The sequence below is a fragment of the Macaca nemestrina genome, chromosome 14, assembly GCF_043159975.1.
Source record: "Macaca nemestrina isolate mMacNem1 chromosome 14, mMacNem.hap1, whole genome shotgun sequence".
NCBI classification, from domain to species: Eukaryota; Metazoa; Chordata; class Mammalia; order Primates; family Cercopithecidae; genus Macaca; species Macaca nemestrina.
Genome location: NC_092138.1, coordinates 67,509,108 through 67,536,460, shown reverse-complemented (window position 1 = coordinate 67,536,460; position 27,353 = coordinate 67,509,108). Strand labels below are relative to the sequence as shown.

Genomic DNA, 27,353 nt, shown 5'->3' with positions numbered 1-27,353 from the left:
TTTTTTTTTTTTTTTTGAGACAGAGTCTCGCTCTGTCACCCAGGCTGGAGTGCAGTGGCGGGATCTTGGCTGACTGAAAGCTCCGCCTCCCGGGTTCACGCCATTCTCCTGCCTCAGCCTCCCGAGTAGCTAGGACTACAGGTGCCCGCCACTACGCCTGGCTAATTTTTTTGTATTTTTAGTAGAGACAGGATTTCACGGTGTTAGCCAGGATGGTCTCGATCTCCTGATCTTGTGATCCGCCCATCTCAGGCTCCCAAAGTGTTGGGATTACAGGCGTGAGCCACCGTGCCCAGTCCTGGAATTCTTAAGTGCACTGGGGCCATACAGGCCTCAAAGAGGCCAGGTATCCCTCTCCTGCATCTTGCAGGAGGCCTGTTCAAAGGTAAAGGCCATTTGTTTTCTTCCTTTAGCTGACATTTATTGACTACTCACTATCTGCCAAGCACTGTTATAAGACCCTTGCCTGTGGTACTTGTTTTGCCAATGAGGAAACAGAGGCACTAAGAGATGAAATGACTGGTTCAAGGTTGCACAGCTAATACATGACACAGCTGGGATTCGAACACACACAGTCTGGCTCCAAGGCCTGCAGTTTCAGAAGCTCGCTTCTTGTCTCTGCTTATTCTGTGTCCCCACAGCCTTCCATTTCATCCTCCATTGCACCTGGAGCATGCTGCTGTGGATGTTTGTGTCCCCCACCCCACAGCTTGATATGTTGAAATCCTAACCCCTACGGTGATGTTACTAGGAGATGGGGACTTTAAGAATTGATTAGAAGGCTGGGCGCTGTGGCTCATGCCTGTAATCCCAGCACTTTGGGAGGCAAAAGTGGGTGGATCACCTGAGGTCAGAAGTTCGAGAGCAGCCTGACCAACATGGAGAAACCCTGTCTCTACTAAAAATACAAAAATTAGCTGGGCGTGGTGGCACACGCCTGTAGTCCCAGCTACTTGGGAGGCTGAGGCAGGAGAATTGCTTGAACCCAGGAGGCGGAGGTGGCAATGAGCCAAGATCACGCCACTGCACTCCAGCCAGGGTGACAGAGTGAGACTCTCAAAAAAAAAAAAAAAAGTGATTAGGTGATAGGACAGGGCTCTTGTGAATGGGATTAATGGGATTAGAGCTCTTATAAAAGAGGCCCCAAAGAACTCCTTTGTGCCTTCCACCATGCAAGGACACAGCAAGAAGGTGCCATCTATGAACCAGGAAACAGGCCCTTATCTGACACAGAATCTACCAGCACCTTGATTTTGGACTTCCCAGCCTCCAGCACTGTGAGAAATAAATTTCTATTATTCATAAGCCACCCATTATGGAATTTTTATTATAGCAGCCCAAACAGACTAAGACACATGCTGTCCAGTATAACTCTAGGTTGACCTGTCAGACTCTTCCTGCCACTCTCAGAGCACCTCAAGGATCAGAACTAAGTCCATTTTTATCTCTGTCCACTCTCCCCACCCCCATAGCAAGCCTGACACCTGTCAGCTTAGCTATCAGTGACAATTACTAAGGAATTGTCTGAATGAAGGTTGAAATGAGGATCAGAGCAAAGTCCAGCAATAAAGCACCTCCTCTGCCCACATACTGGGCACCAACTCTGTGCCAGACCATGCGCTGGGCACTGTGGACACAGAGGAATTCGACTGGGCCCCTGACCTCCGGAAGCCCAGCCTGGCCAGGCAGACAGATCTGCGAGCTGATAACAGAAGCCCAGTGTGCCATTGTCTAGCATCACCCAGACAAAGCTCACTTACACTGGGGAAAATCATAACGACATCGCAGGAAACCTGCCTGTGCGTCTGACAGCCAGCCCCTCACCTCACAGACTTGGAGCCCAGCCTGTCCTGGGGGAGGGCACACAGATGGTGACCCTTGCCGGCCAGCCCCCCACCATCCCCCAGAGAGCTCTTCATTCCCTCATTCAGTCAGACACGCACAGAGCAGCAGGAGGCTGGCTCCGGGGGACACAGATGAGATGAATCAGACACGGTCCACTCCCTCAGGGATGTCACAGGCTAGTGGTCAGGGTGAGCCACAGACACAATAACTGTCTCCCTAACATGCAGGACTCCCTGAGCCACCAGCAAACCACCTCCAGGTGCCAGGTGAAGGGAGGTTGATTCACATATTACAGCTTCCAGACACACATTGAACCAAACCTTGACTTCCAGACACGCATTGAACCAAAGCTTGACTTTACTGTCACACAGCAGTCACTAGCAGAACCGGGACAGAAACTCAAGCATTCTCTCTCTTTATTCCCCATCCTCTGCCCCAGTTTGGAAAGTGGAGATGTTAGAGACTTAATAGGTACCTGTTCTCCCTGGCAGTTGTTGAAATTTGGGTGACAACAGACAAAAGAACTCAATGCTCCCATTTCCTGGGCTCACAGCGACAGTGGCCACAATTCTGGTGCAGCTATTGCTCTCACAGCCAGCTTAGCCAAGGGCCTGCTAAATTCCAGACAGAGACACGTGGGTTGACCCCAACCCACACCATCAGCCTGACCCAGTAGGTCAGAATCATGGCTGCCCCCAGAAGGAGCCAGCACTGTCCCCAAACCAACCTCCATTTACAGCCCCTTCATGATGCAGGCAGATGCTGTGATGTGTTGGCAGAGGCCTGGGCACACTGGAGGGTCTATGCTAAGGACAGAAGAGGCCTCCACATCCTGTGCCTGGTAGGAATCTTGAGGTTTACCAGTGCATGGAGGCTTTAAGTGGAGCTTCCTGCTGTGTGCAGTTGTCTAGTGAGCAGGAGCACAGGCTCAGGAGGACCGAACTTGAAGTAAGATGCTCAGCACCCTGAGCCCCATTTTCCTCATCTGTAAATGGGGATATTGAGAGGAGCCTCGAATAGCCATAAGGACCAAGTGGGATAAAGCACGCAGAACTCTGAGCACAGTGCCAGCCTGTAAGCAGAGCTCAGCAGACCATAGTTGCTGGTAGTAGTAATCACAGCATGAGTTGTAGCAACAGTGGTATCAGAGCTGCTGAGTCACTGGAATGAACAGAGGCTACAGGTTTCAGAAGCGGCCTGCAAGGTCTTCAGACTCCTAGGAGCTACCTCAGGACTCAGAGGCCATGCGTTGGAATCAGACAGGGCTATCCCTAGAAGGGAGCAAAGCATGGGGCAATTCAGTTAACACAGGGCCTCCCTGCAGAGTATACACAAAATGATTATCATAACAACACAGTCAGTGCCAGATGGTGTCCATCTTAGCGTGGTCAGTCAGCAATGCCCTGCAGCACCCCAACACCCCCCAGGCAAAGGGCCTAAGGGGTCTGGGCTTAGGGAAGTGCCAAATACTTTGGCTCATATTCTATTCCCAGTACCTAGCGCAGAGCCAGACACACAGAGGATCCTTGATAATTTTGGTGGGATGAAAAGGACTACCGGGCAGAGTTCTGGCCCCTGTCAAAGGACCTCCCTCTCACTTCTGTTTTATATAATGAGCTTCTATTATATGGCAGATTTTCCTTTGAAGTAAAAGAGTTTTTAAAAAATAAAACTGAGGCCGGGTGCAGTGGCTCACTCCCAGGACTTCGGGAGGCCGAAGCAGGCAGATCACCCGAGGTCAGGAGTGCGAGGCTAGCCTGGCCAACATGCGGAAACCCCGCCTCTATAAAAAAATTCAAAAATGAGCCGAGTGTGATGGCGGGCACCTGTAATCCCAGCTACTGGGGAGGCTGAGGCAGGAGAATCGTTTGAACCTGGGAGGTAGAGGTTGCAGTGAGTCAAGATCATGTCATTATACTCCAGCCTGGGCAGCAAGAGCAAAACTCTGTATCAAAAACTAGATAAATAAAAATAAAAAATAAAATTGAAATCCAATGACCTAGTTTATGCTCCTCCTTTTATAGAAGGGGAAGCCATGGCACAGAAAGGCATGGGGACCTGCCTGAAGGCACAGAACTTGGCAGTTCCCACAGATTCAGGCTTTCTCCCTCACCTGGTTAGGTCATGTTCCAGGATGCTGAGGCTGTGGGGCGAGCAGCAGGACTGGTCTGGGTGCTGCTAGAGTTACAGACGCTGGGCTCCTGGCGCTAGAAGGAAGGAGAGGTGCAGAGCATCTGACCCCCCCACTGCTGGGAGTGAGACACGAGTGCACCATCAGAGGGGCCGCCCAAGATTTATGCACCAGAACGTTCACCATCATGTTATTTATAATGTCGAAAAATTGGAAATGACCTAGAAACAGGTTAATAAATTATGCCAAAACCTTTCAGTGGAATATAAATCAGCTACCAAAATTTATCTCTTTGGAGATTATTAACTGGTGACTTAGAGTCGAGGCTAAACAAGGCTGACACCAATTTTTAAAAATACGTATATATAAAAAAGTGTTAAGAATAGTTTTTGGGGGAGGCTGGAGGGAGTTAATGAGTAATTTTTTTATGGTTTTACATATTGTCTGTTTTTTTCCCAGTTTCCTACAGTAAACATACATTGCTTTTAGAATCAAAAAAGTAAAAAAAAAAAAAAAAAAAAAAAAAAATTAAGATTCCCTGCCCAAGGCCAGGTAGGACCCTCTGAGAGGGCCAGCCTTATTCATCCCTTAGTGCAGCAAACTACCACTGTCTTATTTCAGGCCCTTCTGTTTCCAGACACTGGAAATGTCTTAGACACGTGGATCCCTTTTTTTTTTCTTTTTTTGAGGGAGAGAGGGTCTCGTTCTGTCACCGAGGCTGGAGTGCAATGACGTGATCACTCCTTACTGCAGCCTCAACCTCCCGAGGCTCAAATGATTCTCCCACCTCAGCCTGCCAAATACTTGGAACTACAGGTGCGCACCACTACACCTGGTTAATTTTTGTATTTTTGTAGAGGCTGGGTTTTGCTATGTTGCCCAGGCTGGTCTTGAACTAGGTTCAAGTGATCGGCCTGCCTCAGCCTCCCAAAGTGCTGGAATTACAGGCGTGAGCCACCGCCCTTGGTCTTGGATGCCATTTTTAATCCATTTCATGAGTCAGTTGCCAAATATTAATAATATTAATAGGCTTCTTCTAATTGCTGAGGCAACCATTAAAGATTCTCAAAGTGTCATAATACATATTTTGCATTTTGGGAAACTGTTTATATGTTCAAACTTTAAAACACCAAAAGCGATTATTTTTGTCTTTTGTGCCCTGTAGGTTGCCCTTTGCATTCTAAGAAGGAAACATGCCCACTCTTCTCCCTGCTTAGACTTTAGCAGTTCCTTTTTTCTTCCAGCTAAACTTATCGCTGGTGCTAATGGTCCCTGGTACACTGTGTGACTTGGAACAAGTCACTTGACCTCCCTGGACTTCAGCTACCCCTTTATAAGGGCCTTTCCAGCTTGAGATTCTTACTCTCTCTCAGCTTCAGTTCCCTCGTGGCAGCCAGCTGGCAGTTTTCAGCCTCCAGATGCCTTGGCTGTGCCCTTACATGGTTCCTCTCAAATGTTGGGTCAGTTGATTTCTGCATCCAGAGTTCCAAGAGAAGTCAGAGAAGAAGCGACACGTTTCAGGGGCGGTGCTAAGATAGATTCGGCATCCTAAATGGACAAATCATTCTAATCTAAATCTTTATGGGCTCCCAGTGCCTCATTAAACATCCAAGCCCCTAAGGCTCTGAATCACAGCTCCTCTTCCCTCGCAGCCCTCCAGGAGGAGTTCTGATTACCCCATAAATTACATGTTGTCAGAGAGTATCTGCAGGCCCTTCATCTTGCAACATTTTTACAGGATGTGGATCCTGCCAGGCTCCCACTCCCTCCATCCCCATGGTTACCAGGGAGAGTACCAGTCGAATGTCCTCCTTGGAGCACTAGCTCAATCTCCACTGATGCTTCTCTCCTCTCGGAAATGCATTAAATTCTCCCAAATGGAGAAGTATTCATTCTCAGCTCTTCTACCAAAATGAAGTCCAGGTGGCCTGCAGACCCTGCTGCCTCAGTAAAACTCAGTAAAACCAAACAAACCACTTTCTAGACACTCTCACTCCTCCTGGGTGTTCAAAGGGGCTGGCCCAGGGGCCAGAACCACTACTGGGACCCCAAATAGCCATGGTGACCCCAAATAGCCATGGTGACCAGCCAGCCAAGCAGAAAGAATGGCCAGAGAAGCCATAAAAACAAGGTGGAAAGGAAGGGGCCAAAACCCCCTCAGCTCACACCACAGACTCAAAATCTCCATCTCTCAGCCCAGTGGTGGCTGCATTTGATCCCCAGGTCTGGTGTGCCTCCACCTCACCCCTCTGGCCATTTTGATCCATTGCCTACTATCTTGGTTTGGGTTCCCCCAAATGCTGACTATGAGACAAGGATTTAGGTATATTTATTTGGGAGATGACCCCAGAAGACTCCTCTTGGAGAGTGGGATGTGGAGCAGGGAAGTGAGTCAGCCAGCAAAGGGTACAGTGCAAAGCTTTAACCCACTGGGGAACTCTAGGAGCCAGTGCCAAATTCATGCCTCTGAGTGCTCCACACCCCACCTTCCAGGAGCAAGGAGCTGGGGTATGTGCACACAAACCTCAGTCAGTCATTGGCATGAGACTGCTGGGAGGACAAATTCTCCAGCACTTGTGACCTGCCATAGACTCCGGCAGGCAGGATAAGTCCTTGGGCAAAGAGATGCAGATGCTGTACTTGGAAATCAGGTATCCATCATGATGCTGGGGATGAAGGATTAGCTGCTACACCTGTTTAGCCACTTAGAAGGCAGCTCACCTCCTCTGGGAAGCTGTTCTAGCTGCACATCCTGTGCAAAGTTAGACAGCTTTACTCCTTGTAACGTCATCTCCTTTAAAGGAGGCAAGAAATGTCAGGATGCTGGGACTCGGGGCAGGGAAGTAAGCTGCCAACACAGCCAGTGATTGCAGAGACAGGCTGCTGTGATGATCTCACTAGGAAGCATAGTGTGACCTGCACCCGGATGCCCCTCCATTCCCCATACTCAGGTGATGCCTTTGTACCCTAGGGAAAACTTAGATAGCCCTGAGCTACATGATCTACGTGGGTTCCCAGAGTTCCCCAGTGAGAGGAAACGCCAGTCACCCACGATGGTCACTTGCTGATAACACTCCCTTTATTGGCAGCCTCCCTTCCCTGCTTCACTTTCTCACTCTCCTACATGTGTGTCCTGGAATCACCTTCCAAATAGACTACTTGCACTCAAACCTTTACCTGAGGCCTACTCTGAGAAACCCAACGGTGATAGCAGGCAATGAGCAGAAGTAGACGGACACTGAGATGCTTTTCTGGAGAAATCTCAGTAGTAAGACTGAATAGTATAAAAATGTGAGTTCTTCACAAATTAAATTTTCTGCTCAATACAGTTCCATCAAAATTGTAATGGAAAAACACTTAGAACATCATTTTTAAAAAATAATTTTTAAGTAGTATATTAGCTTCCTACTGCTACTGTAACAAATTGCTACAAATTTAGTGGCTTAAAACAACACAAATTTATTCTCCTATAGTTGTGGGGGATCAGAAGTCCAAGATGAGTCTTAAGGAGCTAAAAGCAAAGCGTTGGCAGCGCTGGTGCCTTCTGGAGGCTCCAAGGGGTAATCTGTTCCCTGTTCTTCTGGCTTTTAGAAGGTGCTCGTACTCCTTGGCTTATGGTCTCAGGACTCCAATCCCTGTTTCTATGGTTTCCTCTCTCTACCACCCCTGGCTCCCTCTTACAAGAAGTCTATTACCCTATGTAATCACATAGGGCCCTTCCCAGATAATTGAAGATAATCTTCCCATCTCAGAATTCTTAAGGATCTTAATCACATCCGCAAAGTCCCTTTTGCCATGTAAAGTAATATATTCATAGGTTCCAGAGATAAGGACCTGGACATCTTTGAGCGGTCATTATTTAGCCCTCCACAGTTAGAGAAGACAAGTAAACGAGCTGAAATTGCGAAGAAATTTTTGAAGAAATAAAGAGTAATGAAGGTAGACTTGCTTACCTGATAAATAAACTCTAGAATCCTAATAATTGAAACTGTACTATTGGTGGAAAAATCAACAATAATAGGATCACAGAAATAGACCCAATGATATGTTAAAGTTGGTTTAAGATAAATGTGGTAGATCAAATAGGTGAAGAAAGGAAGAAGTTGTTACTCAATATACAGTCTAGTTGGTTAAGTTCCTGAGGACAAATAGTTTCCTTACAATTTAAAGCAAAATATAGGTAAAGAGTGTAATGTTTAAGAGTTTAACCAATAAAGGGCTAGAAGGAAATAAAAGTAAAAATATTTACTAGCTTTTGGTATTAAGAAGGATTTCTCTGCCTGTAATCCCAGCGCTTTGGGAGGCCGAGGTGGAAGGATCTCTTGAGACCAGCCTGGGCAACATAGAAAGACCCCATCTCTACCAAAAAAAAAGAAGGATTTCTCAGTATAAAATCAATAAAATTCATAACAGAAAAGGTTAATGAATTCAACTACATAAAACTTAAAGTCTCTATGTCAAATGTACCACAATATGATGGTATATTTGATCAAACAGCACATAAAAAGGAGTTTGACATCCTAAGTCATCAAGGAAATGAAAATCATTATTGCAATGAGTTGCCACTACAGTCCACGAGAATGACTAAGATTTTAAAAACTTACAACACCATATGTTGGCAAGATATGGAGAAACTGGAACCTCATACATTGCTGGGGGGAGTGTTAAATGGTACAATCACTTTAGGAAACAGTATGGCAGTTTCTAAAAAAAAGTTAAACGTACACTTGCCATATAATCCAGCAAACCATTCTTAGATATTTAGCAAAAAAAAAAAAAAAAAAAAACATATGTCCACAAAAAGACTTGTACAAAAGCATTCATTGGAACGTTATTTATAATAGCTAAATACTAGAGACAACCCAAACATCAGCCCACCAGAGAATGAATAAACAAATTGTGCTATGTTCATACAATGGAATATCACTAAGCAATAAAGAAGAAGAGCGTATCAACCATGACAACATGGGTAAATCTCAAAACACATTATGCTGAGTGGAAGAGGCCAGACACAGAAAAGTCCATGCTTTACAATTCCACTTGCATAAAATTCTAGAACAAGCAAGACTGATCTATGGTGATAGAAATCACAACAGTGGTTGCCTCTGGCAGAGCAGTGGGAGGGTGAGGATTGACTGGAAGAGAGCACAGAGAAACTTTCTAGGGTAATAGAAATATTTATATATATGTTCATTTTTTTCTTTCAAAGTAGTGATCGTCCTGAAGAATCAGATAGGAGTACTCAGGGTGTTGCAAGCCCTGATTAGGCAGAGGCATCAGTCACATTTCATGCAACTCTAATCATCATGTTCTATCTGCCTTCCAAAAGGAGGAACAGGTAAGGATTATCCCACCCATCAACAAGTATCATCTATTTTGATAGAAATGTGGGTTACACAGGTATATGCATTTGTCAGAATTCATGAAACTTACATTTAAGCTCTGTGTCAGGATGACCAATCTTTTGACCTCCCTGGGCTACATTGGAAGAAGAATAATTGTCTGGGGCCACACATAAAATACACTATTGTCACAGGATCCTTGAGGTGTCACTTTTCTGGCTGGAAACCTCTGTGGCTGCTGGCACCTTTGCCTGAGTTTTGCCTGGGCCCACTGGACTCATTCTGCCCACTTGGCCTGGCAGGCTTTGTTCACCTTGCACTACCAGCCTGGATCCCACAACTGCCAAGGGCGAGTCAGGTGCAGAGTGACAAGGGGTATGTGAGTGAGTGAGCGTGAGGTCTGGCTGCAGCAAACAGCCAGGCACAGCAGCTGCAGCAGGGCAGGTAGCTCCAGGCACTGGCATGGGTGCTGGTTTCCTGCAAGGCTGCAGCTGGACGAGGAGTACTGCAAGCAGTTTCCATGGCTGGCACTGGGGAACATGGTGGTGCCTGGAGGCTTGGAGACTCCAAGAACTGTAGAGCCCAGAAAGGGTGTCACAGCCCTGGCTCAGGGAGCTCTTAGGTCTGGGATCCCCAAAGGGCTGAAGCTCTTCTCTCCTTCTCTGTTCTCTCCTTCTCATCTTCTGCAATGTGGCAAGCAAGGGACATGTTTCAGTCCTGTTTGTGTTACAGTTCTTTCAGCCCTGCCATTCGGTAGGTCCCAAATTCTTGTCCTGCATCCAGAAAGAATGAGGAATACAGACAAGTGGAGGGTAGCAAGGTGAAGAAGTGCTTTACTGAGTGACAGAACAGCTCAGAGGAGACCCGCAGTGTATAGCTGCTGTCTGCAGGCAGGTCATCCCAACAAGTGTCCAGCTCTAAGCAGAGAGGAGACCCACAGTGGATTAGCTCCTCTCTGCAGACAGGTCATCTGTGCAGGTCTGGCTGAGTCTGGGGTTTTTATATGCCTCAGAGTGGAGGAAGTATGTGCTGATTGGTCCATGGGCAGCCATGGGCAGACCCAGGAAAGGCACCATAAGTTCTCACTCTGGTTGGCAGATCTGGAAGCCTGACCCCTAGGCCTCAGGCTTTCCCTGGCCTGAAGGTGGGGTTTCATCAGGGACCCACCCCTTTTTGCCGAGGAACCTGTCTGTCTCCTGCTGCCATTAACCTGCCATCCATGGTGCCCACAGTGCCCAGGCTGTTCATGCTGAGGGGTGCCTGCAGACCCGCCCTAGCTGCCTTTATCCCTGCCTTGGCCTCTCTCCCCTGCTCATCTGCATTCAAAGTCTGGAGGGGGATGAAGCAGCAGGGAGCTGGCATGTTAGCACTGCCCTAAGTGTGCACATACCCAGCTGGATCATGACAGCACCCGGGCTCAGCCACAACTTTGCTCCAAAATTGGAGTGGGCGCTGGGAGTGGGGAGAGACCAGGCAGCAGGAGCAGTGACTTCAGAGCCTACAGGGACGGGGGCTTCCTGGGACCCTAGATTGCAGAGATGCCTGGGTCCACAGCTGTGGCTGGGCAGCTGCAGCTGCCCCAGTAGGGTGGGGCTCCCACCCCTCCTACTTGGAAGTGGGCAGGGCTTCCACCTGTTCCCAGTTCTCACTGGTTCTGTGGAGTGGGCAGCCCTGCCTACGCCTCCCCCACTGCAGCCAGCAACATGGCAGCAGCCGGGCCACCACTGCCATCACCAACACTAACAATAGCTGATGAGCTAAAAACAAACAAAAAAAATCTCATAATGTTTTAAGAAAGGAATTTGTGTTGGGCTGTATTCAAAGCTGTCCTGAGCTGCATGCAGCCCGTGGGCCACAGGTTGGACAAGCTCAATTGTGCATTTCAGTAATAAAAAGTGACACCAGGTGCATTGGCTCATGCCTGTAATTCCAGCACTTTGGGAGGCCAAGGCGGGCAAATCACTTGAGATCATGAGTTCAGACCAGCCTGGCCAACATGGTGAAACTCCGTCTCTACTAAAAATACAAAAATTAGCCAGGCATGGTGGGGTGTGGTGGGGCTGAGGAAGGAGAATCACTTGAACCCAGGAGGCAGAGGTTGCAGTGAGCTGAGATTGCACCACGGCATTCCGCCTGGGCAACAGAGCGAGACTCTATCGCAAAATTTTAAAAACAGTGAAAGAAACAAAATTAAAGGCCAATAAATTAAAAATAATGTTTGTGAAAATACGACAGTCTTATAACTTTAATATATAAAGGTTACTTGAAAGTGAATAAAATAATTAACATCCAAAAGAAAGAAAAATGAACACGAACAGTCAATTTCCCCCAAAAGAGATGAATACACACACACACAGACAAACACACACACACAGATACACACAGACATGAAGGTATGAAAAGTAGTAATAAAATAGTAGGAATAGATATTACACATGTATATGTATATATATATACACACACATATGTGGATACATACATATATATGAAAAGTGATCAAATACATCTGTCTACGAAAATTAGTAATAAAAGAAATAGAAAGTATAATACCAATAAATCTAGATATCGAATTAATTAACAGCAATTGTTTAACAATGGTGAAACTAAATGGCTATCTGGATAAAGAAGGGGACAGTGCTCAGTAACTGCTCACCCAAGGCTTAAGCAAAATCCCTCCTCGGTTCAATCTGTTTTCAAGTCTGCAGCACATGGCAGAAATGACACCATCCAGGTCGGCATTCTGAAACCCAGCCATCGCTGTCCGGGTCACCCAGAGCTCCATTTGGAAGCGGAGAGGTGGAGAACCCTGAGCCCTCCACGTTCCCTATGCTGCCCATGAATTTCCATCCTGACTCATACATTCTTTCCCACCTCCCTCATATCTGCAGTCCACATCATTACCTAGAGTCTCACTCATTCAGTTCTCCTATCTGTCTTCACTCTGTATCTCCTAAGTCTTTTCAATCACTCCCTCCTGGGTGTTCTCATGTCAAAGATAGATTTTGACAATCTGATATCAGTCAATAATTTCCCAGAAGATCATAGGGCCTGAGGAAAGAGGTTTCCCTGATAAGATATCATCTTATTTCCTGTGTATAAGAATGTGCTATCACTAAACGAGCAGAAAAGAAGACAGTTCAGAGAGGTGAAATGCAATTAATAAACAAACATATTAAAATATTCAACCTCACTGGGAATAAGAAAAACACAAATGAAATTAAGGCCTCATTTTTACTTATAAAATAAAAAAAAATTAATTTGCATTTACAATACCTACTCCTGAGAAGAGAATAATAAAATTGGGGGTACTGTGTATTGTATTGCCCTTTGAGAAAGCAGTTTGACAATATGTATTGAGTCATAAATGTTCATACTGTTGACCCAGCAATTCATCTTCTGGAATAGTACACTGAAGAAAAATGTCTAAAAAGAGAAGAAAAAAACTTCACGTACACAGATATTCACAGTTGTTCAGAAACCATACAAATAACCCACAAGAAGAGAGTTAAGTAAATTAAGGCACATGTAAAAAATGAAACAGTGTGTAGGCATTAAAGTATGACTTAATAGAAATGCAAAAGCAATTTACTGAAAAAAATGATCAGCCACCCTCATGATTAAATAAATGCAATTAAAGTGATAGGGACATACCATTTTCCATCCTTCAGATGGACAAAGATTTAAAACCTCATTAACATCCTGTTGGGAAAATCAGGGCATGTTTATTTACTGTTTGTGGGAGTGTAAATATTGTGACTCCTTGTGCATATGTGGGTAGACCATCCAAGCATACAAAAAATATGGGCAGTAATGTAATGAACACCTGTGTATCTCCTACTTAAGCTCCAAAACATTCACACGTATGTGACTTCTTTGAAGAGCAATTTTGCATTGCCTATCACACTTCTAAATGTATACATTCTTTAACTCCAATAATTGCATTCCTAAGAATTTTATGTACAAAAATAGTTCCACCTGTGCACAAAAATAAGTGTATTAAAAGGTATATTGCAGTATTCTTTTTAATGGCAATAGAGTAGAAACAACAGAAAGTCCACATAGTTGTCCTTTGTAGGGACATGGATGCAGCTGGAAACCATCAATTCTTAGCAAACTATCACAAGAACAGAAAACCAAACACCGCATGTTCTCACTCATAGGTGGGAACTGAACAATGAGATCACTTGGACTCGGGAAGGGGAACATCACACACCGGGGCCTATCATGGGGAGGGGGGAGGGGGGAGGGATTGCATTGGGAGTTATACCTGATGTAAATGACGAGTTGATGGGTGCTGACGAGTTGATGGGTGCAGCACGCCAACATGGCACAAGTATACATATGTAACAAACCTGCACGTTATGCACATGTACCCTAGAACTCAAAGTATAATAATAAAAAAAAAGGAAAAAAAATTCCAAAAAAATAAAAATAAATAAATAAATAAATAAATAAATAAAAAGAAATTCCACATAGTAGAGAGTTGTTGAACAAGCCCTGCTCCATCCCCACAATAGAACAGCATCCCGCTCTTGAAAGGGAACGAGTTCTCTCTATATGCTAATAAGGAAGTATCTCCAAGAAATAGCATTGAGTGAAAAAGCAAGGTGCAGAACAGTATGCGCAGTAGGATCCCACTTGTCTATTTTAAAATATATGCACATATATATTTGTATATGCATTAAAAATTTTGGGAAGAATTCCCAAGAAACTGATGAAAAGCAGTTTCCCTACTGGAAGGCAGACTGAGGGAGGATGGAGAAGACTTTCATTTTCATCTTTTATTCCTTCTGAGCTGTTTGCATTTTGTTTTACCATGTGCATGTGTTGCTTTTGTGATTTAAAAACTAATTTTAAAAGATAAGTATGAATGCTACATTGCAAATGGGAAATGCATATGATACTAAGTGAACAAGATGGACTCTGCTCTGCATGTCATGCAGCTGTATACAGCAGGGTCTTGTGGAGACAAAGGTAATCCTGCTGCCTGTGTCCTTGACTCTGGCCCTGCCATCTACTCCAGAATCCCCTCCCTCTCCCCAAACTTCATCCTCTCCCTTGAGCATTAGCACCTCAGGTGTCTCCTCATTAAATCAAAACCAAAAACAAAAACTCAGCAACCTCTCTGGCTCCAGCACTCCCTGTTCCTTTCACAGCCCCTCCAAGCTGGCTTCCATCCCATCACCCCCTTGTCCCCAGCTTTTTCCAAGCTCTCAATTACAGTCACTCGATTGTAAAATTACTTTTCCATTACCATATCACTGGAGCTCTCTGCAGAGGATCACTTCCTCATTATCTCCTCTTGAGTCTTGGGTCGCCCTGGACCCTTCCTGACTCTCTCAGCTCCTGGAAGCCTCTTCCTGGCCAGTCTCCTCCCTGAACTCTGGCAGATTAAGCTCTAGCCCTCCTCTCTTATGTCTATATACAGTCTCCCTAGATGATGTCATCTATTTGAGCTGCAGAATCCTCACTTGTATAGTGAAGACACCTGACACCGCCTATGGATGCTGTACTGTTTCTTGACCCAGAATACATTCCTAGGAATGACAACTCACTTCTGCTTTGTGGAATTGCTCATTCTCCATTCCACACGGTCACAGGGGAACTGCCAATCACAATGACCCCGTCCTCTAACTTCAGGACTGGGGCACTCTTATTCATTCTTAATCCAGGCCAATCAGAGTTCTCCCAGAACTTTGCTGCTGGCAGAAATTAGCCTCTTTCCCCTGGAGATACTAAGCCTTTCTGGTGGAGAGAACCTACATGCAGAGTGAAGCCAAATACAGCCCAGCAGAACTGAGATGCGGAGAGACAGACAGATGGACAGACAGGCTATAACTGACATCATTGAACGTCACTGAACCCCTAGGTCCAGCCATGCCTAACATCAGAACCAAGCAGCCCCTGGACTTTCCACTTACATGAGCCAATAAATTACCTTTTCACTTGAGACAGTTAAAGTTAGAATTATGACTCATAACTAGAAGAATGCTGGCTAATATACTCCTAAACCACTATCTGAAGCTTCACATTTATAAGCACGACAGTCTGCTGGATATCTCCACTTGCAAGCCACCATGAACCTCAGCCCAACACGCCCAGAGCTGAATCCTTTGTCTTCCCTGCCCCTAGCCACCCAGCTCCTCCACCATGGTCTTTTCCCAGCCTCTCCAGCTACTAGACACACAAGCTAAAACAGAGCCAACAGAAAGCTTGAAATAATAGCTTTTTCTGCCTTGTTTGAGATTTTCCAATTCAATTTTGTAAACATCAAATACTGTATTCAGTTGTATGAGTTCCAGGAAACTAGGTTAAATGGCATCTTTAGAAAAATTGAGGATCGGCTATGCAGGAGCTATGCATCAGTGCCTCACGCAAGTGCTTTCCAAAAGGTTAGACTTCCTCCCGCTTTGCTAGCCCAGAAATCATTGCTGATGAGTCCATGCAGACTGGATTTCACCTTTCCCAAACCTAATACTTTCAGCTAATGGCAGTCCCAACACTGCCATGAGAAGCAACTTGCCAATCACTGCACACCTCCAAGCTCATCACTCCACTCCTCAAGAACTTTCTATGGCTCCCCATCACCAAAAGGCTCCAACCACCCTGGATCATCTACTGCTCCCTGGACATACTGCATGCATTTCTGCCCCGGGATTCCACTCACTCTCTTCCTAGTCATTCTATTTCCACCTCGTCTCTGCTTCCATCCTGCCAAGGCGTGGATCAAATTCGCTCCATCCAGGAAACTGTGGTGCCACCTTCATTCCCAAGTAGGATAAAAATGCCTTCTTCTTCCGATACTCAAAGAACTTATTTGTAACTCTGATACCTCTGAGAACATATTGCCTTTGGTTAGTTTCCATGTGTGGGTTCACACAGCTCATCTCCCCAGCTAGGTTGTCAAGTCTACTTGAAGCCTCGCCTCAAAGCTGGATTGATGTCTTCCTCCTCTGAGCTCCCGTAGCAACGAGGTGCATCTCCTACACTGCCTTTCACAGTGACTATAACTGCCTCTTCCCAAATCTGGCTCTCCTCTTTTTGTGTGGGTGCCAGGCAAACTCATGTGTCTCCATCACAAGACCCCTGACACATTTGCTTGATGCCATCAGGTTCTGTTCCCTTAATCAGATGCCTTTGAGAGCTTGAATCAAATCAGCTCAGCCAGAAAGGAGCAGTGGCTGCCTTATCTAGGGTAAAGGAGGTGAGAAGGCAGAGATTCCTGCCTGGGGACATCCAGAAGTCACCAAAAATTAAGCGTACATTCACAGGGCTAGTCACCCCTTCAACTGCTGATAGTCCCTTCCCTGGGATCTCGATAGCAGGTTTGGACAAGGACATCACATGCAGAAAGCTGCCAAGTCCTCTCCCTTAGAAACTCTTCAGGAGCTGAAAGAAGAATGAGCAGAGACAAGGAGAAACAGCCGAAGGAGAGGAGAAAAATCGAAAGAGCCAGGTGTCAAGGAGGCAAGGAATCCATTTCGAGAAAGAGGGCTGAGAAGGAGCCAAAAGAAACTGGCTTCCCTGACCGAGAGGAAGTCTCAACTAGGCTGATGGGTTAGGGAGGATAGGGGTAAGTCTGGAGCCCGCTGGAATCCTTCAAACCTGCTTGTGTAACTAAGAAGGAAAAAGCCTTTTCTTTCTTTCCACCTCCAGCCCTTTGCTCAGGTGCAGCCTTCTTCTCCTCTAAAACCATTTCCTACCTGAAAAGTCCTCTCTGCCTTCACTGCCCAGCTTGATCTGACCCCTCCACGAAGCTGCCTTCTGGGTGTCCTGCCTTCCGGATTGTGGGAGAGATTCCCAGTCCTTTTAGCTTAAGGCTCTGACTCTTGATGATAAAAGGCATTTCATTCTGCTGCATGTCACACTTATGTGCGGCCTATCCTGCCCTCAAGGCTGTGAAAGCAAGCTGCAAAGAACAGGAGGAGAAGGGTAAGTGACTCCTGCAGACCCACTAAGTGCTGCACCCAGGCTTGGGATGCTTTCCCTTTCTGCTCTGAAAGCCCTGAGGCTCTGAGGATGAGACTCAAAGCAGCCATCAGAGGTGAGATATGTCTTTTCCTTTTAACAATGTATGCATAAAACCCCACACCCATTAGGATGGCTAGTCTCGAAAAGGAGAAAATGACAAGTGTTAGTGAGAATATGGAGGATATATGTACCACTGAGCGGAATGAATGGCACAGCCACTACGGAAAACAGTGCGGTGGTTCCTAAAAAACATTAAACATAGAATTATAATACCAACTGGGTGTGATGGCTCACGCCTGTAATCCCAGCACTTTGGGAGGCCGAGGTGGGCAGATTACCTGAGGTGAGGAGTTTGAGACCAGCCTGGCCAATGTGGTAAAACCCCGTCTCTACTAAAAATACACACACACACACACACACACACACACACACACACACACACACACAAAATGAGCCAGTCATGATGGTGCACACAGCTACTTGGGAAGCTGAGGCAGGAGAATCACTTGAACCCGGGAGGCGGAGGTTGCAGTGAGCTCCACTTCTTGGTATATACCCAAAAGAGTTGAAAAAGCAGGGTCTCAAACAGATATTTATGCACCTGTGTTCATAGCAGCATTATTCACAACAGCCAAAAGGGAAGACCACCCAAATGTTCGCCTATGGCTGGATGGATAAGCAGAATGTGGCATACATACACACAGTGAAGTATTATTCCAACTTAAAAGGAAGGAAATCCTGACACCTGCTTCAACACGGATGAATCTTGAGGACACTATGCTAAACAAAAGAGACCAGTCACAAAAAGACAAGTATTGTATGATTCCACTTCTATGAGATACCTAGAGTCGTCAAATTCGTAGAGAAGGAAGGTGGAATGGTGGCCGCCAAAGCATGGGAGGAAAGGGAACGGGGAGTTATTGTTTCGTGGGCACAGACTTTGAGTTGTACAAGACAGGAGAGTTATAAAACTGGATGGTCGTGATAGTTGCACAACAATGGAAATATGTTTAACACCACTGAACTGAACACTTTAAAATGGTTAAGGTGATAAAATTTTTGTCGTGTATTTTACCATAATTTTTTAAAAGCATGCAAAACTTGCATTCCACTCCATAATATATCCATCTGATCTTTAGTATTAAAATGATTTATGAATTTTTCTCTCTCGAAATCTTTGGTAACAATTGATGTTCCAGGAAGATGCCCTGTGTTTATCCTGTCCCCGGGGAGGGAAGCCAGAATCCCTGTGTCCGCCCTTCCTCTGCCCTCCTCCCCCAGGTCCTCAAGTGCTCTCCTGCCTGCCAAGAGCTTCCTCCTTGCCTTAGGGAGGCAGAACTTTGTTCTGCATTCTTCTATGCTGCTGATTGTGGGAGCAGCCTACTCTGGAGGACCGGAAGCTTTTGAAGAGTAGGGCCAGAGAAGGAAAGCTGAGTGAGATGTTAGAATTAGACCAAATGCAGCTTCTTCAGTTGACGAATTCAGTTTCACAGAGCAATCTTTTTTCCTTTGTTAGAGTAGTGGCTGTCTCCTGGCTCCCACAACTGCACAGAACAAAGGAGCTCAATTCAGCTAAGAATCGCGTTTCCATAATTGTGCATTGGAGTGCTGAGGCTACCCTAGGATACGCCTGCAGCTTCCTACCCATCCACTCCCCTGTCTGCAGTCTCAGCTTCTCCTCTCCACACATCACTGAAAGGGGATTCCTAAAACTGGGCCACTTAGCAACTTGATGTCCAACACAGCACTAGGCTCTACAGGTCATAATTGGACAAGTCTGACCCCATTCCTTCCCTGCCTCCTACGGCTCCCCCTGTCTCTAGGTCAAATCTGAAGCTCCATAGCCTTGTTCCCAAGCCTCATCGCCTGCTGCCTTCCCAGTGAGCCGGAAGCTCACAGTTTCCCCCAAGCTTTTGGACACTCTGTTCTCTCCACTTGATTCTAAAACCACTGTCATCCCAGAGCACCATATCTGCTCTCTTTCAGGTCCAAAGAACTTGCTATCATGTGCTTTGCTCCTCTGTTAAACTGTGGTCACCCTAAGTCTGAGGTTGCTCACAGTTCAGCTCTGGCCGGGTGTGGCATGTAGGAGACATTAACAAGCATTCTAAAGAAATTAACTAGAGAGGGCTCCCTTGAAAGAGGTTCCCAGACTCACTGCGATTTTCTGTCCTCTGCAGACAGTTCCCAGCACTTCATGGTTCAGGCCATGGGTGGGTGCCTGATCCAGCCCAGGCCGGTTTGAGTCCTTCTAGGGATTTCCCCAACAGGACCTGGGGAAAGAGGACCCATCTGTCTCTTGGTGTAAAGCTCTGAGCTGTGGGACAATGGAGAGTGGTCAGCACTGTGTCCTCTAGTGTGGAAAAAGCCATCAGAGGCACAGCTGACACGAAGATAAGCAGAGATGAAAGATGGTCCTGGCTGCATTCAGCTACAGGGACATGATTTGTTGACGTGAGTGAGGCATTTCCATGATTTTGTGACATGGAAAAGCCCAGTGTCTTTTCAATAACTCCCTTTGCCCTTGGCCTAAGCTTATTTGTGTGGGGTTTCTGTGACAGCCAAAAGCATCCTGACCATAAATGACTGAGTGAACCAAGTGTATTCTGACTTTTTATTCTGACTTTTGTCTTTGCTGCAAGGAACCCTGAAGTCAAGCTTGGAAGACTCCCTGTAGGAAGAGGTCCCAAATATACCTTATCATCCACCTGGGGCAACAAGAGGCCTTTGCCATTGCCCCTGTTCCTTCTTCCCTGGACCCAGTCTCAGATGTTTTCCTCCCTCTGCCTTCCATTCTAGAGAACTCCATGAAATTCCAAAGAACCTATCCCGACAGGCAACTGCCAGTCTGTCCTCTTTGGTTCCAGGAGCTCAAGCCCAATGGAGTTTCCTCCCCAAAGGAGTGGCCCAGTCCTATTCCTCACTTGTCCCCTGCCCAGGACTTTTTCCTGGGACCCCGCACAGACAGCCTGGCCAGCAAGGAGGGGTGACTGGAATGGAGGCCAGGGGTGACTGGAATGGCTTGGGTGAGGGGGTAGGGGTGGGGAAGTGTTTCTCTCACTGTACAAGCCAAGAGCTGTTCGGAAGTCGATTTCAAGATCCCATCTCAGTGCTATCTCTCCAGCCCCTCATCCTTAATGAGATGAGACAAGATGAAACAAGATAAGAGAATGGGCAAGAGACAGCCCAGAGCGCACTGGAAAACCCCTGGCTGGTGCAGAAGCCTCAGGCTCCAGTCCCAGCTCTGCCCTGACTGGCGGTACAAACGCATGAAAGCCCCTTCCTGTCTCTGAACCTCTCTTTCTCCAGCTGCAAATTGAGGGGGTTGGATGGCTTCTAAGGGCCCTTTCAACTCTGATAGAGGAGGACTCATCTGTTAGATGGGAAGGGAGAGGGAACAGGGAATTCCCAGGGGCAGGGGGAGAGAGGGCAGCACACACATCAGAGAAGTGCAGCCATGTGGCAGCCTGGGACCCCAATCCAGTCCCATGCACAGCCGGAAACTGATGCTTGCCATCCTGCCTATGGTCCCTCCCTTCAGACAGCAGGGCGATTTGGGGGTCCCCCCAGAGATAAGAACCTTATGGACAAGGTCTGTAACTCCAGTGCCCTGTGGAGGTCCCTGCAGCCTAAAAAGGCATCTCTCTTTGCATCCACCCCACCACCTCTCCTCCTCCCACTTCATCTTGGCCCCCTCTGATGGCAGGGAAAAGAGATCCAGGGGATAAGCCTAAAGAACAGACACCTTTGAGGGAGGTTTCAGGAGAAGAGGGTGACAGGGAAGCCATGGCTGGAAGTCAGGAGACCCTGGCCTACCCTGTGCCCCCTTGGTTAGTCCCTTCCCCTCTCCAGGCCCAGGTCTGTCCTTTGCACAATGAGGGGCGGGGCCACTAGGCTGCTGAGAACCCTGCCTTATGGAGCCTTTACCCTGGGAACAATCCTAGGTCCTCAGTCTCCCAGAGATGGTGCAGCTCGATAATCTCATCATCTCACTTACCTGGGGCATTTGATGGTTAGCCTGAGAAGGAGAGAGAGAAACAGTCCCATCCAGGCAAATTATAATCCTCAGCCATCACACGCAGCCAAGGAGCCAAGGACAAGACGTAGGCCACCTCCCAGTGCCAACCCTGCCACCATTCCCACCATCCCCAGTGTACAGCCTGCATCTTTTATGTGTACTGGAAAAGCAGGGCGAGGGGGGTTTGAATAGGAATAATCCTTTCCCTGCCCCAAGGAAGGCATGGCCCAGCCAAGTCACACCTGTGCTGTGGGAAGAGGCTGAGATCTAAGAGTCAGCTGTGCTGCCTCAGGCCCCAGGGAAAGGAGAATGGGAGGAGTCAGGAAGGGGAGGCAGGAGGAAGGGGCTTCTCCTGGCTTCGCTGCACCCAGTGAACCTCCTGGTGGATCCCCTATAAGTAAACACTCCCACATATAAATGTAGGCTCCAGTGCAGCCCAAGGGCAGAGAGAAATGATTTGTGGATTATGCACCTTCACCCTGTAGAGATAGATGAAGAGTTGTTTCTGCCCCAACTAGACCATGTCCGCCAAGGCCAGGGCCCTCTCCTGGGAACTGACCATGTCAAACCACTCAGATTTCAAGACTGTTACCGTAGTTAGTCCACCCTGACTAATACACAATCCCGAATGAGTGACTTGAGTCTGTTTCTTCTTAACTGTGGCTGGGTGCCTGAGGTTCTCCCTGGTAGTTTGAGGATCCCCAGGAAGCACTCCCATCCCTCTGGGGAGCCCCTCCTGTCTACCCTGGCTCTGCATGTCTGAACCCAACTCCATCCTTCTAACCCCCTGCATGTCATCATGTCCTCCCTCCGACTCCACACCTCACCCTCTTTCATAGACCTTCATTTCCCCAAGAACCATTAGCCGCAGCCACATACATCACTGAAGGTCTGAGGTTAACAGCAGGGGATTACTTTACAGAATAAGAAAACCATTTAAAATTAAACATCAGGCATCACTCTTGCTTAAAGCTCATCTGCCAAACTTACCATGGGGAGTCTCTTATTGCTTTGGCTTCTGATAAGATTCCAGCCACTTTGTGTTTATTTATTCATTCAACAATTATTGATTGTGCACCTGCTGTGCTCCAGGCACCCCCTCCTAAGTGCTAGGACATGCAGAAAACAAAGCCATCCCTTCAATCACAAAGCTTACTTTCTATTAGGAACAAAAGACAATAAACTAGCAAATAAACACACAATATACTGTCAGAGTTAAGAAAAAAATTATTCAAAACATGAAAATGATTCAAAACATTGTCTAACAAGCTGCCTAATTGTCTTGTGACTTTCTAGGGCTAGGCTGTCCAATACGGTAGCCATTTGCCACATTGGCCATTTAAGTTTAATTTATTAACTTTATATTAATTGTAAATTGGCCATTTAAGTTTAATTTATTAACTTTATATTCATTACATGAATTAAATATATTTATTATAATAAATAGATATATTTTAGATGGGGTCTCACTCTGTCATCCAGGTTGGAGTGCAGTGGTATGATCTCAGCTCACTGCAACCTCCACCTCTCAGGCTTAGGCAATCCTCCCACTTCAGCCTCCTGAGTAGCTGGGACCACAGGTGCTCGCCACCATGCCCAGCTAATTTTTTGTATTTTTGGTAAAGTTGAGATTTTGCCATGTTGCCCAGGCTGGTCTTGAACACCTGAGCTAAAGCAATCTGCCTGCCTCTGCCTCCCAAAGTCCTGAGATTACAGGCATGGGCTGTACCATACCTGGCTCATAAATTATGTGTTTACATATAATTTATATATGAATATTAAATTATTCATGTTATGTTATCTTAATATTATAGTAAAATACATATAACAATATTTAATAGACATTTACTATATTGATTAAATTTCTTAAAATTTAATTCAAACAACTAAAATTCTGTTTCTCAGTCACATCAACCACATGTCAAGAGCTGAACAGCCACTTGGGGGCTAGGACTATCCTATTGGTTGGTGCAGATTTTCTTCATCAGAGAAAGTCCTTTTAGACAGCGCTGTTCTAGGAGAGTCACTTTGGCTTGACTTACTATTTACTATTGATTAGGGCCCAGACTCTAGGAAGTTAAATGTTAACTTCAAGAAGATTAATAAGCTGCAAATGATGTTTGTCCAGCAGAGATGCAAATGGTTTCTATCTGGAAGAAAAGATAACCCCAAAGGTTGCAGTTTTATCGTCCTATAGGACATTAACAAATTTAGTATCTAACTTTGCCATCTTATTCCAGCACTCTCTGTCCATTGATTACATATAGCAGGTTCTCATATCCCCTCTTGAACCAGCTCTGTCATTTTGCTGATTCCTCACTAATGAGTTAAATAAATCACTGACACATCCCGCTAGATGCTTCTATGAAAGTCATGTTTTTGACTCTTTGGAAATTATACTTTGACATCAGGTAATGATCAGTGCTATGAAGACAATTTAAGCAGAGTGAAGAGACAGTGACCGTGTGTGATGTTAGCTAGTTAGGTCAGGGAAGGCCCTTTGGGGGAGGTGACCTTTGAGCAAAGACAGAATGAAACAAAGGAGCAGTCCTTTAGATACCCAGAGGTGCAAGTTCTGGCAGAGAGAGGAGCAGGTGCCAAGGTGCGAAGGCAGTGTGGAAGCTGGATTGCACTTGGTGTTTGAGGCAAGCAGGAAGTGGTGTGGTCCTGGTGGGTGATGAGGTATGGACAGATTTCTTAGGGCCTTGGGATCCAAAGGAAGGACTCTGGATTGCATTTTGGAGGTGCCTAAGGTGGGGTAATAACTACTCCCTCTCATACTCCAGGGGAGAGTTGAGGAACAGCCTTTGTGATCAGTCCTGCTGGGGTTCTCACTGGTGGTGGGGCTGGGGAGGGGCACCCTTCCCAGAGGGGTAAAGCTCCCTTTTACCCCCTTTGCCAGAGGGGTAAAACATGCTAAGTCCCAGAGGCTACATTCACAAGGCCATGTGGATGGGCCCGCAGAGGTGTGTGAGGCGGTAGACCTGGGAGTCACCTCCCCTAACTCTCTCTGCTCTCCCATCCTCTATCTAGAGTTGCCAGGGCCCTTGCCCATGCCATGCCTCATCTAAAGGCTCTCAGAGGAGTTCTCTAAACAAAGAAAACTTTTTCTATACCGATGATGACTTTTGCAGACCTTTCAGAAGGTTCCAAAGCAGCCAGCTTTCAAATGAGCAGTTTTGCTTCTCCTTCCAGATAGGGAAACTGGGTTTTCACTAGATCTGGTAATAGCTCTGGGGCTTCAGAGCACTGGTGAGGTTGCTAGCATGGGTCTAAGGATTTAAGCAGGTAAAGTGAAGGTAGGAGGGGCTAAGAGACGAGTGAAATGGGGTGAAGGTACAAAAAAGACCTAAAGATCTCTATAAGGTGCAGAGGGACCCTGTGGGCTGTGGCAGCTGAGGTTTCAGAGGTGGGGAGGCCCCAGGTGGTGTTGGTTCAGGCACTATGGTACTTGCGCCAAATTCCAGCTGTCCTGACTTGCATGAATTTGGGCAAATTGTGAATCCTCGGTCATGTGTAAGATGAGTAGAAGAATGATGCTCTGCCTGGGTGCAGTGGCTCACACCTGTAATCCTAGCACTTTGGGAGGCTGAGGAGGGCAGGTTACCTGAGCTCAGGAGCTCAAGGCCAGCCTTGGCAACATGGCAAAACCCCATCTCTACTAAAATACAAAAAATTAGCTGGGCATGGTGGTGCACGCCTATAACCCTAGCTACAGGGAAGGCTGAGGCATGAGAATCGCTTGAACCTGGGAGGCAGAGGTTGCAGCGAGCCGAGATTGCGCCACTTCACTCCAGCCTGGGTGACAGAGCGAGGCTCCCTCTGAAGAGCTATTGGGAGCATCAAACAAGATGATGTGTATGGAGAACCTTGAACAGGGCCTGGCGTGAGACAAGTGCTCCATTAACATTAGCTGCTGTGATTGTTATCAAAGGTGATCCTGGACTGTGGGGCTGAAGTGGAGTGTTAAGTCCAGGGGACACTGAGGCCACCTAGGTTGGCGGCGGGATGTAGATAGAGAGGAAGTGTGTGTTGAGTTGGGGCAGGAGGTGCCTGGGGGCCAACCGTTGGAATGATAATATGCCTGTATGGGAACCCTCCAGGGCCATGTTCCAGGCTCCTAGCCCCTGTCCCCTCCTCCCAAACAGAACCTAGAGTGAGGCTAAGCCGCTAGGCAGCCCTCAATGTCTCCCCACATTACAGAGTCCCAAGCTTTACATATATTATATCATCCTTAACAGCCCCGAAAGACAAGCATACTTCCCCCATTTCCCACCCCGATCCAAGGCCTGGGGTGAGTTGACCAGCCAGGTGTTAGGTGCTCAGCTAGGCAGAGACTTCTTCCTTGGCTTCACTCAAAGCAGTCTCCTATTTATTGGTGTCCATATTGGACTTTCACTGAAAATGTTGCTTGATAAAAGGATGTCACAATTTAAAGAATAAACAAGCAGGGAAAGACTGAAAAAGGCCTAGGTTTGATCATCTTAAGGGACCCTTAAAACTCTGACCTTTCTTGGCCCCTTTGCATGAATACCTTCCAATTATCCCCTTAGCATCAGTAGGACCCAAAAGGTCTTTTCCTCCAAGGTCATTGTCAGGGATGCTCCTTTAGCCTCACACAGATCCATGAATAGGCAGAAATGCCTGGGATTCTAGGGAGACTCTGCTCAAGGGCAGAGGAAGCTTGAGATGGTGCTAGAGAGAAAAGAGAAAAGGACATGATATTGTCCCTTTCTAGATCCTTCTTGTTCATTGCAATTCTGCAGTGGCCTGCATGACACATTTCAATGTACCCCCCGCCCCCAGAGTGATGCACAGAAGGCAATGATCCTTGAAGCTTATCTGCTCACCCAGGCAGATCACAGGACAAAGGGCAGGCAGGGGAGAGCCTGTTCTGCTCCACCCCACCTCACCCCTGCCTGGCTCTGGAAGCTGTGTGCCCACTTGCACTGAACACCTGCCACTCCCCTTTCTCCCAGGACATGGAGCCATCTCTACCCTGGGACAACTTCATTCCACTGCTCACTCTGCTTCCTCCCTCGGGAAGGGAATGTCCTTCTGAGTCAGGAACCTCCCAACCTCCACCTCCGAGTATGGAAATGATCTCCCTCCCTAACCTTATGGGAAGTAAGATTTTGGTTACTTTAAAATTTTTCTTTTTTGCACTTTTCTGTGTTGCTTGACTGTGTTTAATTAGTAGGTATTACAAATATAAAGCAATAAAGCTATTAATTTTTTTTTTTTTTTGAGACAGAGTCTCACTCTCTAGCCCAGGCTGGAGTACAGTGGTGCGATCTCTGCTCACTGCAAGCGCCGCCTCCCAGGTTCATGCCATTCTTCTGCCTCAGCCTCCCGAGCAGCTGGGACTACAGCTGCCTACCACCACATCCAGCTAATTTTTTGTATTTTTAGTGAAGATGGAGTTTCACCGTGTTAGCCAGGATAGTCTCAATCTCCTGACCTCGTGATCCGCCCATCTTCAGCCTCCCAAAGTGCTGGGATTACAGGTGTGAGCCACCATTCCTGGAAAAGATATTAATTTTTTTTTTTTTTTTTTTTTTTTTTGAGGCAGAGTCTTGCTCTATCACCCAGGCTGGAGTGCGGTGGCACGATCTCAGCTCATGGCAACCTCCACCTCCTGAGTGTTCAAGCAATTCTCCTGCCTCAGCCTCCTGAGTAGCTGGGATTACAGGCACCCACCACCATGCCCAGATAATTTTTGTATTTTCAGTAGAGATGGCGTTTCGCCATGTTGACCAGGGTGGTCTCAAACTCCTGATCTCAGGTGATCCGCCAATCTTGGCCTCCCAATGTGCTGGGATTACAGGCATGAGCCACCTTGCCCAGCCAAAGCTATTAATGTTATGGAGGTTTTTTAATGGCTAGCTATACTTCAGAGTCCAGAAAGCGTCCTAAGCCCCTGCCAGCAAGGACGCCTATCTCTTCCAAGCCCTCAAAGCTTTTCATTTTCCCTCTCTCATGTCCCTGAGCACCATCCATCTGCAGATATATGTGCTTTGTCTAGGTCATAGCTCCTTCCTGACCA

General features: G+C 46.7%; 1 non-coding gene across 1 annotated transcript; it reads right to left on the bottom strand.

The window, feature by feature from the left end:
- Positions 1–9,203: 9,203 nt before the first annotated feature.
- Positions 9,204–9,337, bottom strand: LOC112425851 (U8 small nucleolar RNA). The gene has a single exon (XR_003017007.1). It is a non-coding gene; the product is annotated as a U8 small nucleolar RNA (small nucleolar RNA).
- Between the last annotated feature and the right edge of the window lie 18,016 nt (positions 9,338–27,353).